General features: G+C 37.6%; 1 non-coding gene across 1 annotated transcript; it reads right to left on the bottom strand.

The window, feature by feature from the left end:
* Window positions 1-4,528: 4,528 nt before the first annotated feature.
* LOC112719479 (small nucleolar RNA R71) lies at window positions 4,529-4,632 on the bottom strand. The gene has a single exon (XR_003161780.1). It is a non-coding gene; the product is annotated as a small nucleolar RNA R71 (small nucleolar RNA).
* Between the last annotated feature and the right edge of the window lie 10,325 nt (window positions 4,633-14,957).

Below are 14,957 nucleotides of genomic sequence, written 5' to 3'. Positions count from 1 at the left end.
GTCCATAGATCCTGAGGTGTCAAGGATTTACATCCCTGCACCAATTAGGCTTGTAAAATGCCTTTGCATACAATTCTGGCGTTTAAACACCGAAGTGATGCTTATGTTGGGCGTTCAATGCCCAATTGCAGCATGTTTCTGGCGTTGAACGCCAGTTCCATGCTTGTTTCTGGCGTTCGCGCAAGCTCTCCTCAGGGTATATTCCTGGCGTTCAAACGCCAGGATGCTGCTTGTTTCTGGTGTTCAATGCCAGATATATGCTCTGTTTTGGCATTGAACGCCAGCCAGATGCTCCTTACTGGCGTTTAAACGCCAGTAAGTCCTTCCTCCAGGGTGTGATTTTCTTCTGCTATTTTTTTATTCTATTTTTAATTTTAGTATTTTTTTTCGTGACTCCACATGATCATGAACCTAATAAAACATAAAAGAACAATAAAAATAAAATAAAATTAGATAAATAAAAATTGGGTTGCCTCCCAATAAGCGCTTCTTTAATGTCAATAGCTTGACAGTGGGCTCTCATGGAGCCACACAGTTGATCAGGTCAATGTTGTAGACTCCCAACACCAAACATAGAGTTTGGATGTGGGGATTCAACACCAAACTTAGAGTTTGGCTGTGGCCTCCTGATGAGCGGATAATTTATACGCTTTTTGGCATTGTTTTTATATAGTTTTTAGTAAGTTTAAGCTACTTTTAGGGATGTTTTCACTAGTTTTTATGATAAATTCACATTTCTGGACTTTACTATGAGTTTGTGTGTTTTTCTGTGATTTCAGGTAAATTCTGACTGAAATTGAGGGATTTGAGCAAAACTCTGAAGAAGGCTGACAAAAGGACTGCTGATGCTGTTGGAATCTGACCTCCCTGCACTCGAAATGGATTTTCTGGAGCTACAGAACTCCAATTGGCGCGCTCTCAACGGCGTTGGAAAGTAGACATCCAGGGCTTTCCAGCAATATATGATAGTCCATACTTTATTCGAAGAATGACGACGTAACTTGGCGTTGAACGCCAAGTTCATGCTGCTGTCTGGAGTTAAACGCCAGAAAAACGTCATGATCCGGAGTTGAACGCCCAAAACACGTCATAACTCGGAGTTCAACTCCAAGAGAAGCCTCAGCTCGTGGATTGATCAAGCTCAGCCCAAACATACACCAAGTGGGCCCCGGAAGTGGATTTATGCATCAATAACTTACTCATGTAAACCCTAGGAGCTAGTCTAAGTATATATAGAACATTTATCTATTGTATTAGTCGTCTTTTGACCACGTTTCATCTTTGGTCTCAGTTTTGTTTTATTCTTCATCCTAGGAGATCATTGATCACGTTAGGGAGGCTGGCCATTCGGCCATGTCTGAACCCTTTGCTTATGTATTTTCAACGGTGGAGTTTCTGCACACCATAGATTAAGGGTGTGGAGCTCTGCTGTACCTCAAGTATTAATGAAATTCTATTATCTTTTATTCAAATCTCTCTTATTCTTATTCCAAGATATTCATTCGTACCCAAGAACATGATGAATGTTATGAGTCAGATTACCCTCATTCTCATTCTCACTTATGAACGCGCGTGATTGACAACCACTTCCGTTCTACATGCAACAGAGCTTGAATGCGTATATCTTAGATTTCCCAACAGAATCTTCGTGGTATAAGCTAGATGGATGGCGGCATTTATGAGGATCCGGAAAGTCTCACCTTGTCTGTGGTATTCCGAGTAGGATCCTGGGAATCCGGAAATTCTAACCTTGTCTGTGGTATTCCGAGTAGGATTCCGGTAATGAATGACTGTGACGTGCTTCAAACTTGTAACCTGCTGGGCGTTAGTGACAGACGCAAAAGAATCAAGGGATTCTATTCCAGTAGGAGCGGGAACCAACCGGTGATTAGCCGTACTGTGACAGAGTGCGTGAGCATTAGTTTTCACTGCGAGGATGGGATGTAGCCATCAGCCATGGGTGATGCCTCCAGACGATTAGCCGTGCGACTGACAACCGCATAGGATCATTTTCCCGAGAGGATGAAAGTAGCCACAGTTGATGGTGAACCCCTATACAAAGCTTGCCATGGAAAGGAGTAAGAAGGATTGAGTAGAAGCAGTAGGAGAGCAGGCGTCCTTGGGCTCTACAGCATCTCCATCCGCTTATCTGAAATTCCCACCAATGAATCTGCATAAGTATTCTACCCCTTTTATTATTCCTTTTTATTATTTATTCCAATAATCACAATTACCCTTTAATCTGCCTAACTGAGATTTACAAGGTGACCATAGCTTACTTCATACCAACAATCTCTGTGGGATCGACCCTTACTCACGTAAGGTTTATTACTTGGACGACCCAGTACACTTGCTGGTTAGTTAAACGGAATTGTGAATCCAACCAGTGCCATAATAAAGTTTTCATTCAAAATCCAAAGAACGTAGATCACAATTTCGTCCACCAAGTTTTTGGCGCCGTTGCCGGGGATTGTTCGAGTATGGACAACTGACGGTTCATCTTGTTGCTCAGATTAGGTAATTTTCTTTTCAAAAATCTTTTTCAAAATTTTTTCTTTTATTTTTCGTTTTTCCAAAAAATATTTTCGAAAAAAAAATAATAAAAATACAAAAAAATTAGAAAATCATAAAAATAAAAAATATTTTGTGTTTCTTGTTTGAGTCTAGAGTCAATTTTTAAGTTTGGTGTCAATTGCATGCTTTAAAAATTTTTTTTCTTGCATTTTTCGAAATTCCATGCATTCATAGTGTTCTTCATGATCTTCAAGTTGTTCTTGACAAGTCTTCTTGTTTGATCTTGATGATTTCTTGTTTTGTGTCTTTTGTTGTTTTTCATGTGCATTTTTGCATTCATATTTTTCATGCATTAAAGATTTTTAAGTTTGGTGTCTTGCATGTTTTCTTTGCATCAAAAAAAATTTTTCAAAATTATGTTCTTGGTGTTCATCATGATCTTCATAGTGTTCTTGGTGTTCATCTTGACATTCATAGCATTCTTGCATGCATCTTGTGTCTTGATCCAAAATTTTCATGTTTTGGGTCATTTTGTGTTTTTCTTTAAAAAATTCAAAAATCAAAAAAATATCTTTTCCTTATTTTCCTCCAAATTTTCGAAATTTTGGGTTGACTTGGTCAAAAATTTTTAAAATTAGTTGTTTCTTACAAGTCAAGTCAAAATTTCAATTTTAAAAATCTTATCTTTTCAACATCTTTTTCAAAAATCATATCTTTTTCATTTTTTATATAATTTTCGAAAATTTCAAAATTATTTTTCAAAATATTTTCAAAAATCTTTTTCTTATCTTTATATCAAATTTTCAAAAATTAGCTAACAATTAATGTGATTGGTTCAAAAATTTGAAGTTTGTTACTTTCTTGTTAAGAAAGATTCAATCTTTAAGTTCTAGAATCTTATCTTGTAATTTCTTGTTAGTTAAGTCAATTTTAAAATGAAATCTTTTTCAAAATATCCTTTTTCAAATATATCTTTTTATCTTTTATCTTATCTTTTTCAAAAATTTTATCTTTTTCAAAATTTGATTTCAAAATATCTTATCTTTTTCTTATCTTCTTATCTTTTTCAAAATTTGATTTCAAATCTTTTTCAATCAACTAACTAACTCTTTGTTTGTTTCTTATCTTTTTCAAAACCACCTAACTACTTTTCCCTCTCTAATTTTCGAAAATTCTCCCTCTCTTTTTCAAAAATTCTTTTTGTTTTAAATTTTAATTTTAATTATATTTTGTCTCTAATTTTCGAAAATCACTAACTCTTTTTCAAAAAAATTATTTTCGAATTTTTTTCTTCTCCTCTCTTCTTCTATTCAATTATTTAATTACTAACACTTCTCTTCACCTTTCTTCATCCAAAAATCCGAATCCTTCCCTCTTCTTCCTTATACCCCTATCTTCTTCTACTAACATAAAGGAATCTCTATACTGTGACATAGAGGATTCCTCTTTCTTTTCTTGTTTTCTTCTCTTTCATATGAGCAGGAACAGGGAAAAAGGCACTCTTGTTGAAATTGATCCAGAACCTGAAAGGACTCTGAAGAGAAAATTAAGAGAAGCTAAATTACAACAATCCAGAAACAACCTTTCAGAAATTTTCGAACAAGAGAAGGACATGGCAGCCGAAAATAATAATAATAATAATGCAAGGAGAATGCTTGGTGACTTCACAAAGCCAACATCCAAGTTTGATGGAAGAAGCATCTCCATTCCTGCCATTGGAGCCAATAACTTTGAGCTTAAGCCTCAACTAGTTGCTTTAATGCAACAAAACTGCAAGTTTTATGGACTTCCATCTGAAGATCCTTATCAGTTTTTAACTGAATTCTTGCAGATCTGTGAGACTGTAAAGACGAATGGAGTTGATCCTGAAGTCTACAGACTCATGCTTTTCCCTTTTGCAGTAAGAGACAGAGCTAGAATATGGTTGGATTCACAACCTAAGGATAGCCTGGACTCCTGGGATAAGCTGGTCACTGCCTTCTTGGATAAATTCTTTCCTCCTCAAAAGCTGAGCAAGCTGAGAGTGGATGTTCAAACCTTCAAACAAAAAGATGGTGAATCCCTCTATGAAGCTTGGGAAAGATACAAGCAGTTGACCAAAAGATGTCCATCTGACATGTTTTCAGAATGGACCATGTTAGATATATTCTATTATGGTCTCTCTGAATTTTCGAAAATGTCACTGGACCATTCTGCAGGTGGATCTATTCACCTGAAGAAAACGCCTGAAGAGGCTCAAGAACTCATTGACATGGTTGCAAACAACCAGTTCATGTATACCTCTGAGAGGAATTCCGTGAATAATGGGGTACCTCAGAAGAAAGGAGTTCTTGAAATTGATGCTCTGAATGCCATATTGGCTCAGAACAAAGTGTTGACTCAACAGGTCAACATGATCTCTCAAAATTTGAATGGATTGCAACATGCATCCAACAGTACTAGAGAGGCAGCTTCTGAAGAAGCTTATGATCCTGAGAACCCTGCCATGGCAGAGGTTAATTACATGGGTGAACCATATGGAAACACCTATAACCCATCATGGAGAAATCATCCAAATTTCTCCTGGAAGGATCAACAAAAGCCTCAACAAGGCTTTAACAATGGTGGACGCAATAGGCTGAACAATAGTAAGCCATATCCATCATCTTCTCAGCAACAGACAGAGAATTCTGAACAAAACACTTCTAATTTAGCCAATATAGTCTCTGATCTGTCAAAGGCAACTTTCAGTTTCATGAATGAAACAAGATCCTCCATTAGAAATTTGGAGGCACAAGTGGGCCAGCTGAGTAAGAAAGTTATTGAAACTCCTCCCAGTATTCTCCCAAGCAACACAGAAGAGAATCCAAAAGGAGAGTGCAAAGCCATTGATTTAATCAAAGTGGCCGAATGCACTAAGGAGGAGGAGGACGAAAATCCCAGTGAGGAAGACCTCCTGGGACGTCCTTCAAGCAAGAAGGAGTTTCCTATTAAGGATCCTGAGGAATCTGAGGCTCATACAGAGACCATAGAGATTCCATTAAATCTCCTCTTGCCATTCATGAGCTCTGAAGACTATTCTTCCTCTGAAGAGGATGAAGATGTGACTGAAGAGCAAGTTGCTCAATATTTAGGAGCTATCATGAAGCTGAATGCCAAGCTGTTTGGTAATGAGACTTGGGAAAGTGAACCTCCCTTGCTCATTAGTGAACTAGATACTTGGATTCAGAAAACTCTACCTCAAAAGCAACAAGATCCTGGCAAATTCTTAATACCTTGTACCATTGGCACCATGAGCTTTGAAAAAGCTCTATGTGATCTGGGGTCAGGGATAAATCTTATGCCACTCTCTGTAATGGAGAAACTGGGGATCATTGAGGTACAACCTGCCTTGTTCTCATTGCAATTGGCAGATAAGTCAGTAAGACAAGCTTATGGGACAGTAGAGGACGTGTTAGTAAAGGTTGAAGGCCTTTACATCCCTGCTGATTTCATAATCCTAGACACTAGGAAGGAAGATGATGAATCCATCATCCTAGGAAGACCTTTCCTAGCCACAGCAGAAGCTGTGATAGATGTCAACAGAGGTGAGTTAGTCCTTCAATTGAATGGGGCCTACCTTGTGTTTAAGGCACATGGTCATCCCTCTGTGACAGAAGAGAGTAAGCATGAAGAACTTCTCTCAGTTCAGAGTCAAGAAGAGCCCACACAGTCAAACTCTAAGTTTGGTGTTGTGAGGCCACAACCAAACTCTAAGTTTGGTGTTAAGACCCCATATCCAAACTCTAAGTTTGGTGTTGGGACTACACTAACATTGACCTGATCACCTTGTGGCTCCATGAGAGCCACTGTCAAGCTATTGACATTAAAGAAGCGCTTGTTGGGAGGCAACCCAATTTTATTTATCTAATTTTATTTTATTTTGTTTCTTTGTTATTTTTGTGTTTAATTAGGTACATGATCATGAGGAGTCACGAAAAAATCAAAAAAATTAAAAACAGAGTCAAAAACAGAAGAAAAAATTTTTCACCCTGGAGGACGCACGGGCTGGCGTTCAACGCCCAGAAGGTGCATCTGGCCGGCGTTTAACGCCAGAACAGAGCACCATTCTGGCGCTGAACGCCCAAAACAAGCAACAACCTGGCGTTAAATGCCAGGATGGTGCACAGAGAGGACAAACTGGCGCTGAACGCCAGGAACAAGCATGAAACTGGCGTTCAACGCCAGAAACATGCATCACATGGGCGTTGAACGCCCAGAACATGCACCAATGGGCGTTTGAACGCCAGAATGCTGCATGAAGGCATTTTTCATGCCTATATGGTGAAGGAATGGTATTTCTTTTCACCTCAGGATCTGTGGACCCCACAGGATCCCCACCTCAGGATCTGTGGACCCCACAGGATCCCCACCCACCATATTCCCACCTTCCCTCCTAATCCTATTTTTGTGATTTGAATTCCCCATGTCACAATTCCCAATCTTCTTCATCAATCACCTCAAATCCTCTTCCCAATCACCCCATTCACCATTCACATCAACCTCCTCTTTCCCACCCAACCCCACCCATATAGCCGAATCCATCTCCCCTCACTCACCTCCATCTTCTTCTTCTTCTCTTCTTTCTTTTCTTGCTCGAGGGCGAGCAATATTTTAAGTTTGGTGTGGTAAAAGCATAGCTTTTTGCTTTTCCATTACCATTAATGGCACCTAAAGCCAAAGAAACCTCAAAGGGAAGACAAAAAGCTTCCACCTCTGAGTCTTGGGAGATGGAAAGACTTATATATAAGCTGGAATAGCTCAGTTGGTTAGAACATGTGGCTGCAAATCAAGAGATCCCTGAGATACCTCAGGGGATAAGTTGTCCTCCACACAAATATTGGAAGCAATTAAGGGTGGAACATCATGAGCACTCCATCATTCTCCAAGAAATAAGAGAAGATCAAAGAGCAATGAGGGAGGAGCAACAAAGGCAAGGAAGGGACATAGAAGAGTTGAAGAACATCATTGGTCCTTCAAGAAGAAGACGCCACTAAAGGTGGATTCATTCCTTGTTCTTTATTTCTTTCTGTTTTTCGGTTTTTAGTATGGTGTTTATCTATGTTTTGTGTCTTTATTTCATGATCATTAGTGTGTAACCATGCCTTAAAGCTATGAATAAAATCCGTTAGTCCTTCACTTCTCTTAAATGAAAAATGTTTTAATTCAAAAGAACAAGAAGTACATAAATTTCGAAATTATTATTGAATTTAATTTAATTATATTGATGTGGTGACAATACTTTTTGTTTTCTGAATGAATGATTGAACAGTGCATATGTCTTTTGATATTGTTGTTTATGAGTGTTAAAATTGTTGGCTCTTGAAAGAATGATGAACAAAGAGAAATGTTATTGATGATCTGAAAAAAAAATCATGAAATTGATTCTTGAAGCAAGAAAAAGCAGTGAAAAGCAAAAGCTTGTGCGAAAAAAAAAATAGAAAGAAAAAGAAGGAGCAGTAGAAAAAGCCAATAGCCCTTAAAACCAAAAGGCAAAGGTAAAAAGGATCCAAGGCTTTGAGCATCAATGGATAGGAGGGCCCAAGGAAATCAAATCCAGGCCTAAGCGGCTGAATCAAGCTGTCCCTAACCATGTGCTTGTGTCATGAAGGTCCAAGTGAAAAGCTTGAGACTGAGTGGTTAAAGTCGTGATCCAAAGCAAAAGAGTGTGCTTAAGAGCTCTGGACACCACTAACTGGGGACTTTAGCAAAGCTGAGTCACAATCTGAAAAGGTTCACCCAGTTATGTGTCTGTGGCATTTGTGTATCCGGTGGTAATACTGGAAGACAAAGTGCTTAGGGCCACAGCCAAGACTCATAAGTAGCTGTGTTCAAGAATCAACATGCTTAAATAGGAAAGTCAATAACACTATCCGAAATTTTAAGTTCCTAGAGAAGCCAATCACTCTAAACTTCAAAGGAAAAAGTGAGATGCCAAAACTGTTCAGAAGTAAAAAGCTACAAGTCCCGCTCATGTAATTAAATTAATATTCATTGATATTTTGGACTTTATAGTATATTCTCTTCTTTTTATCCTATTTGATTTTCAGTTGCTTGGGGACAAGCAACAATTTAAGTTTGGTGTTGTGATGAGCGGATAATTTATACGCTTTTTGGCATTGTTTTTATATAGTTTTTAGTAAGTTTAAGCTACTTTTAGGGATGTTTTCACTAGTTTTTATGATAAATTCACATTTCTGGACTTTACTATGAGTTTGTGTGTTTTTCTGTGATTTCAGGTAAATTCTGACTGAAATTGAGGGATTTGAGCAAAACTCTGAAGAAGGCTGACAAAAGGACTGCTGATGCTGTTGGAATCTGACCTCCCTGCACTCGAAATGGATTTTCTGGAGCTACAGAACCCCAATTGGCGCGCTCTCAACGGCGTTGGAAAGTAGACATCCAGGGCTTTCCAGCAATATATGATAGTCCATACGTTATTCGAAGAATGACGACGTAACTTGGCGTTGAACGCCAAGTTCATGCTGCTGTCTGGAGTTAAACGCCAGAAAAACGTCATGATCCGGAGTTGAACGCCCAAAACACGTCATAACTCGGAGTTCAACTCCAAGAGAAGCCTCAGCTCGTGGATTGATCAAGCTCAGCCCAAACATACACCAAGTGGGCCCCGGAAGTGGATTTATGCATCAATAACTTACTCATGTAAACCCTAGGAGCTAGTCTAAGTATATATAGAACATTTATCTATTGTATTAGTCGTCTTTTGACCAAGTTTCATCTTTGGTCTCAGTTTTGTTTTATTCTTCATCCTAGGAGATCATTGATCACGTTAGGGAGGCTGGCCATTCGGCCATGTCTGAACCCTTTGCTTATGTATTTTCAACGGTGGAGTTTCTGCACACCATAGATTAAGGGTGTGGAGCTCTGCTGTACCTCAAGTATTAATGAAATTCTATTATCTTTTATTCAAATCTCTCTTATTCTTATTCCAAGATATTCATTCGTACCCAAGAACATGATGAATGTTATGAGTCAGATTACCCTCATTCTCATTCTCACTTATGAACGCGCGTGATTGACAACCACTTCCGTTCTACATGCAACAGAGCTTGAATGCGTATCTCTTAGATTTCCCAACAGAATCTTCGTGGTATAAGCTAGATGGATGGCGGCATTTATGAGGATCCGGAAAGTCTCACCTTGTCTGTGGTATTCCGAGTAGGATCCTGGGAATCCGGAAAGTCTAACCTTGTTTGTGGTATTCCGAGTAGGATTCCGGTAATGAATGACTGTGACGTGCTTCAAACTTGTAACCTGCTGGGCGTTAGTGACAGATGCAAAAGAATCAAGGGATTCTATTCCAGTAGGAGCGGGAACCAACCGGTGATTAGCCGTACTGTGACAGAGTGCGTGAGCATTAGTTTTCACTGCGAGGATGGGATGTAGCCATCAGCCATGGGTGATGCCTCCAGACGATTAGCCGTGCGACTGACAACCGCATAGGATCATTTTCCCGAGAGGATGAAAGTAGCCACAGTTGATGGTGAACCCCTATACAAAGCTTGCCATGGAAAGGAGTAAGAAGGATTGAGTAGAAGCAGTAGGAGAGCAGGCGTCCTTGGGCTCTACAGCATCTCCATCCGCTTATCTGAAATTCCCACCAATGAATCTGCATAAGTATTCTACCCCTTTTATTATTCCTTTTTATTATTTATTCCAATAATCACAATTACCCTTTAATCTGCCTAACTGAGATTTACAAGGTGACCATAGCTTGCTTCATACCAACAATCTCTGTGGGATCGACCCTTACTCACGTAAGGTTTATTACTTGGACGACCCAGTACACTTGCTGGTTAGTTGAACGGAATTGTGAATCCAACCAGTGCCATAATAAAGTTTTCATTCAAAATCCAAAGAACGTAGATCACAATTTCGTCCACCACCTCCCAACACCAAACTTAGAGCTTGATTGTGGGGGCTTTGTTTGACTCTGTACTAAGAGAAGCTTTTCATGCTTCCTCTCCATGTATACAGAAGAACACCATTGAGTCTTAAACACAAGGTAGTCCCCATTCAATTGAAGGACTAATTCTCCTCTGTTAACATCTATCACAGCTCCTGCTGTGGCTAGGAAAGGTCTTCCAAGGATGATGCATTCATCCTCCTCCTTCCTAGTGTCTAAGATTATGAAATTAGCAGGGATGTAAAGGCCTTTAACCTTCACTAACACGTTCTCTACTAATCCATAAGCTTGTCTTACTGACTTGTCTGCCATTTGTAATGAGAATATGACAGGTTGTACCTCAATGATCCCCAACTTCTCCATTACAGAGAGTGGCATAAGATTTATACCTGACCCTAGGTCATACAGAACTTTTTCAAAGATCATGGTGCCTATGGTGCAGGGTATTACGAATTTGCCAGGATCGTGTCTCTTTTGAGGTAAAGTTTGCTGAACCCATGTATCTAGTTCACTAATGAGCAAGGGAGGTTCACCTTCCCAAGTCTCATTCCCAAATAACTTGGCATTTAGCTTCATGATAGCTCCTAAATATTGAGCAACTTGCTCTCCAGTTACATCTTCATCATCTTCAGAGAAAGAATAGTCTTCAGAGCTCATGAATGGCAGAAGGAGGTTTAATGGAATCTCTATGGTCTCTATATGAGCCTCAGATTCCTTTAGGTCCTCAATAGAGAACTCCTTCTTGCTTGAGAGGCGTCCCATGAGGTATTCCTCATTAGGATTCACGTCCTCTCCTTCCTCTCTAGGTTCGGCCATGTTGATTATATCAATGGCCTTGCACTCTCTTTTTGGATTCTCTTCAGTATTACTTGGGAGAGTACTAGGAGGAGTTTCAGTGACTTTCTTACTCAGCTGGCCCACTTGTGCCTTTAGATTTCTGATGGAGGACCTTGTTTCACTCATGAAACTTAAAGTGGCCTTGGACAGATCAGAGACTATATTTGCTAAGTTAGAGGTATTTTGCTCAGAATTCTCTGTCTGTTGCTGAGAAGATGATGAAAAAGGCTTGCTATTGCTGAGCCTGTTTCTTCCACCATTATTAAAGCCTTGTTGAGGCTTTTGTTGATCCCTCCATGAGAAATTTGGATGATTTCTCCATGAAGAATTATAGGTGTTTCCATAAGGTTCACCTACGTAATTTACCTCTGCCATTGCAGGGTTTTCAGGATCATAAGCTTCTTCTTCAGAAGATGCCTCTTTAGTACTGTTGGATGCATTTTTCCATCCATTCAGACTTTGAGAAATCATGTTGACTTGCTGAGTCAACATTTTGTTCTGAGCCAATATGGCATCCAGAGCATCAATTTCAAGAACTCCTTTCCTCTAAGGTGTCCCATTATTCACGGAATTCCTCTCAGAAGTGTACATGAATTGGTTATTTGCAACCATTTCAATAAGTTCCTGAGCTTCTGCAGGTGTTTTCTTTAGGTGAATGGATCCACCTGCAGAATGGTCCAGTGACATCTTAGAGAACTCAGACAGACCATAATAGAATATATCTATCATGGTCCATTTTGAAAACATGTCAGAAGAACACTTTTTCGTCATCTGCTTGTATCTTTCCCAAGTTTCATAGAGGGATTCACCATCTTTTTGCTTGAAGGTGTGAACATCCACTCTAAGCTTGCTCAGCTTTTGAGGAGGAAAGAATTTAACCAAGAAGGCCCCCAAGAGTCCAGGCTATCTTTAGGTTGTGAGTCCAACCATGTTCTAGCTTTGTCTCTTACAGCAAAAGGGAAAAGCATGAGCCTGTAGACTTCAGGATCTACTCCATTAGTCTTAACAGTCTCACAGATCTGCAAGAACTCAGTTAAAAATTGGTAGGGATCTTCTGATGGAAGTCCATGAAACTTGTAGTTTTGTTGCATTAGAGCAACTAGTTGAGGTTTCAGCTCAAAATTGTTTGCTCCAATGGCAGGAATTGAGATGCTTCTTCCATCAAACTTGGAAGTAGGTGTAGTATAATCACCAAGCATCCTCCTTGCATTGTTGTTGTTGGGTTCGGCTGCCATATCCTTTTCTTGTTCGAAAATTTCAGTAAGGTTGTCTTTGGATTATTGTAATTTAGCTTCTCTTAGTTTCCTCTTCAGAGTCCTTTCAGGTTCAGGATTAGCTTCAACAAGAATACATTTTTCCTTGTTCCTGCTCATATGAGAAAGAAGAGAACAGAAAAGGAAGAGGAATCCTCTATGTCACAGTATAGAGATTCTTTTATGTTAGTAGAAGAAGAAAGGGAATAAGAGTGAAGAAGAATGAATAATCCAAACACAAGGGTGAGGATAGGGGCAATGATTTGAGATGAAGAGAAGTGTTAGTAAATGAATAAATAAATAGAATAAGATGAGAGAAAGAAGTTTTCGAAAATAATTTTAAAAAGGAGTTAATGGTTTTCGAAAATTGAGATAAGAAATAAAATTAAAATTAAAATTTAAAACAATTAATTAATTAAAAAGAATTTTTGAAAAAGAGGGAGGTATTTTCGAAAATTAGAGAGAGAAAAGTTGTTAGGTGATTTTGAAAAAGATAAGAAATAAACAAAAAAAATCAAATAGTTAGTTGAAAAAATATTTGAAAATCAATTTTTGAAAAGATAAGAAGATAAGAAGATATTTTGAAATCAAATTTTTGAAAAAGATAAAATTTTGAAAAAGATATGATTAAAAAGATATGGTTGGAAAATATTTAATTAATTTTTTTTAAAATTAAAATTAATTACTTGACTAACAACGAACTAAAAAATATGATTCTAGAATTTAAAGATTGAACCTTTCTTAACAAGAAAGTAACAAACTTCAAATTTTTGAACTAATCACATTACTTGTTAGTTAAGTTTCGAAAATTTTGAAATAAAATTAAGAAAAGATTTTGAAAATAATTTTTGAAATTTTCGAAAATCATAAAAGAAAAATGAAAAAGATTTGATTTTTGAAAAAGTTTTGAAAAAGATAAGATTTTTAAATTTGAAAATTTGACTTGACTTATAAGAAACAACTAATTTTAAAAATTTTTTTGACTAAGTCAACTCAAATTTTTGAAATTTTGAGAAAAAAAGGGAAAAGATATATTTTTTATTTTTTTTGAATTTTTAATGATGAGAGAGAAAAACACAATTATGACCCAAAACATGAAAATTTTGGATCAAAACATATGATGCATGCAAGAACACTATGAATGTCAAAATGAACACCAAGAACATTTTGAAGATCATGATGAACATCAAGAATATATTTTTGAAAAATTTTTTATGCAAAGAAAACATGCAAGACACCAAACTTAGAAATCTTTAATGCTTAGACACTATGAATGCAAAAATGCACATGAAAAACATCATACAACACAAAACAAGAAAATTTAAAGATCAAACAAGAAGACTTACCGAGAACAACTTGAAGATCATGAAGAACACTATGAATACATGAATTTTCGAAAAATGCAAGAACAAGATGAATATGCAATTGACACCAAACTTAAAACATGACACAAGACTCAAACAAGAATCACAAAATATTTTTGGTTTTTATAATTTTATGATTTTTTTGTGTTTTCTTTTATTATTTTCAAAAAATATATAGGAAAAAGAAAATAAGAAATTCAAAATTTTTTAAGAAGAATTTCAGGAATCTTTCCATGTTAGCCTAAAGCTCCAATCCAAGGGTTGGACATGGCTTAATAGCCAGCCAGCTTTAGGATGGCATTACATGCATTGAGGTGATTAGTTGAAGTCTCATTCCAAAAGGATTTGGATATGGCTTTACAGCCAGCTAGGATTCAACATGCTTCATGAAACTCTAGAGTCCATTCTTAAAAATTCTGAAGCCATAGAATGATTTATTTTTAATTAATTTTTTTTTCAAAAATAGGGATAAATTTTTTTTGAAAATTTTTTTAAAACAAAACAAAAAGAAAATTACCTAATTTGAGCAACAAGATGAACCGTCAGTTGTCCAAACTCGAACAATCCCCGGCAACGGCGCCAAAAACTTGGTGCACAAAATTGTGATCTCTTATAATGGCATTCAACTTGGTGTGCGCATTTACTAACTCAGCACTTTCTTCACAACCTCGCACAACTAACCAGCAAGTGCACTGGGTCGTCCAAGTAATAAACCTTACGTGAGTAAGGGTCGATCCCACGGAGATTGTTGGTATGAAGCAAGCTATGGTCATCTTGTAAATCTCAGTCAAGCAGATAATAAATGGTTATAGAGTTTTTGAATAATAATAATAAATAAACTGAAAATAAAGATATAAATACTTATGTAGATCATCGATGGAAATTTCAGATAGGCGTATGAAGATACTGTGCTCCTTCTGAATCTCTGCTTTCCTACTGCCTTCATCTAATCCTTCTTACTCCTTTTCATGGCAAGCTATATGTAGGGCATCACCGTTGTCAATGGCTACATCTCATCCTCTCAGTGAAAAAGGTCCAAATGCT

The sequence above is a fragment of the Arachis hypogaea genome, chromosome 10 (assembly GCF_003086295.3).
Source record: "Arachis hypogaea cultivar Tifrunner chromosome 10, arahy.Tifrunner.gnm2.J5K5, whole genome shotgun sequence".
Lineage (NCBI taxonomy): Eukaryota > Viridiplantae > Streptophyta > Magnoliopsida > Fabales > Fabaceae > Arachis > Arachis hypogaea.
Note: the sequence above shows the minus strand (reverse complement) of the source record. Positions and strands in the feature narration are given on the sequence as shown.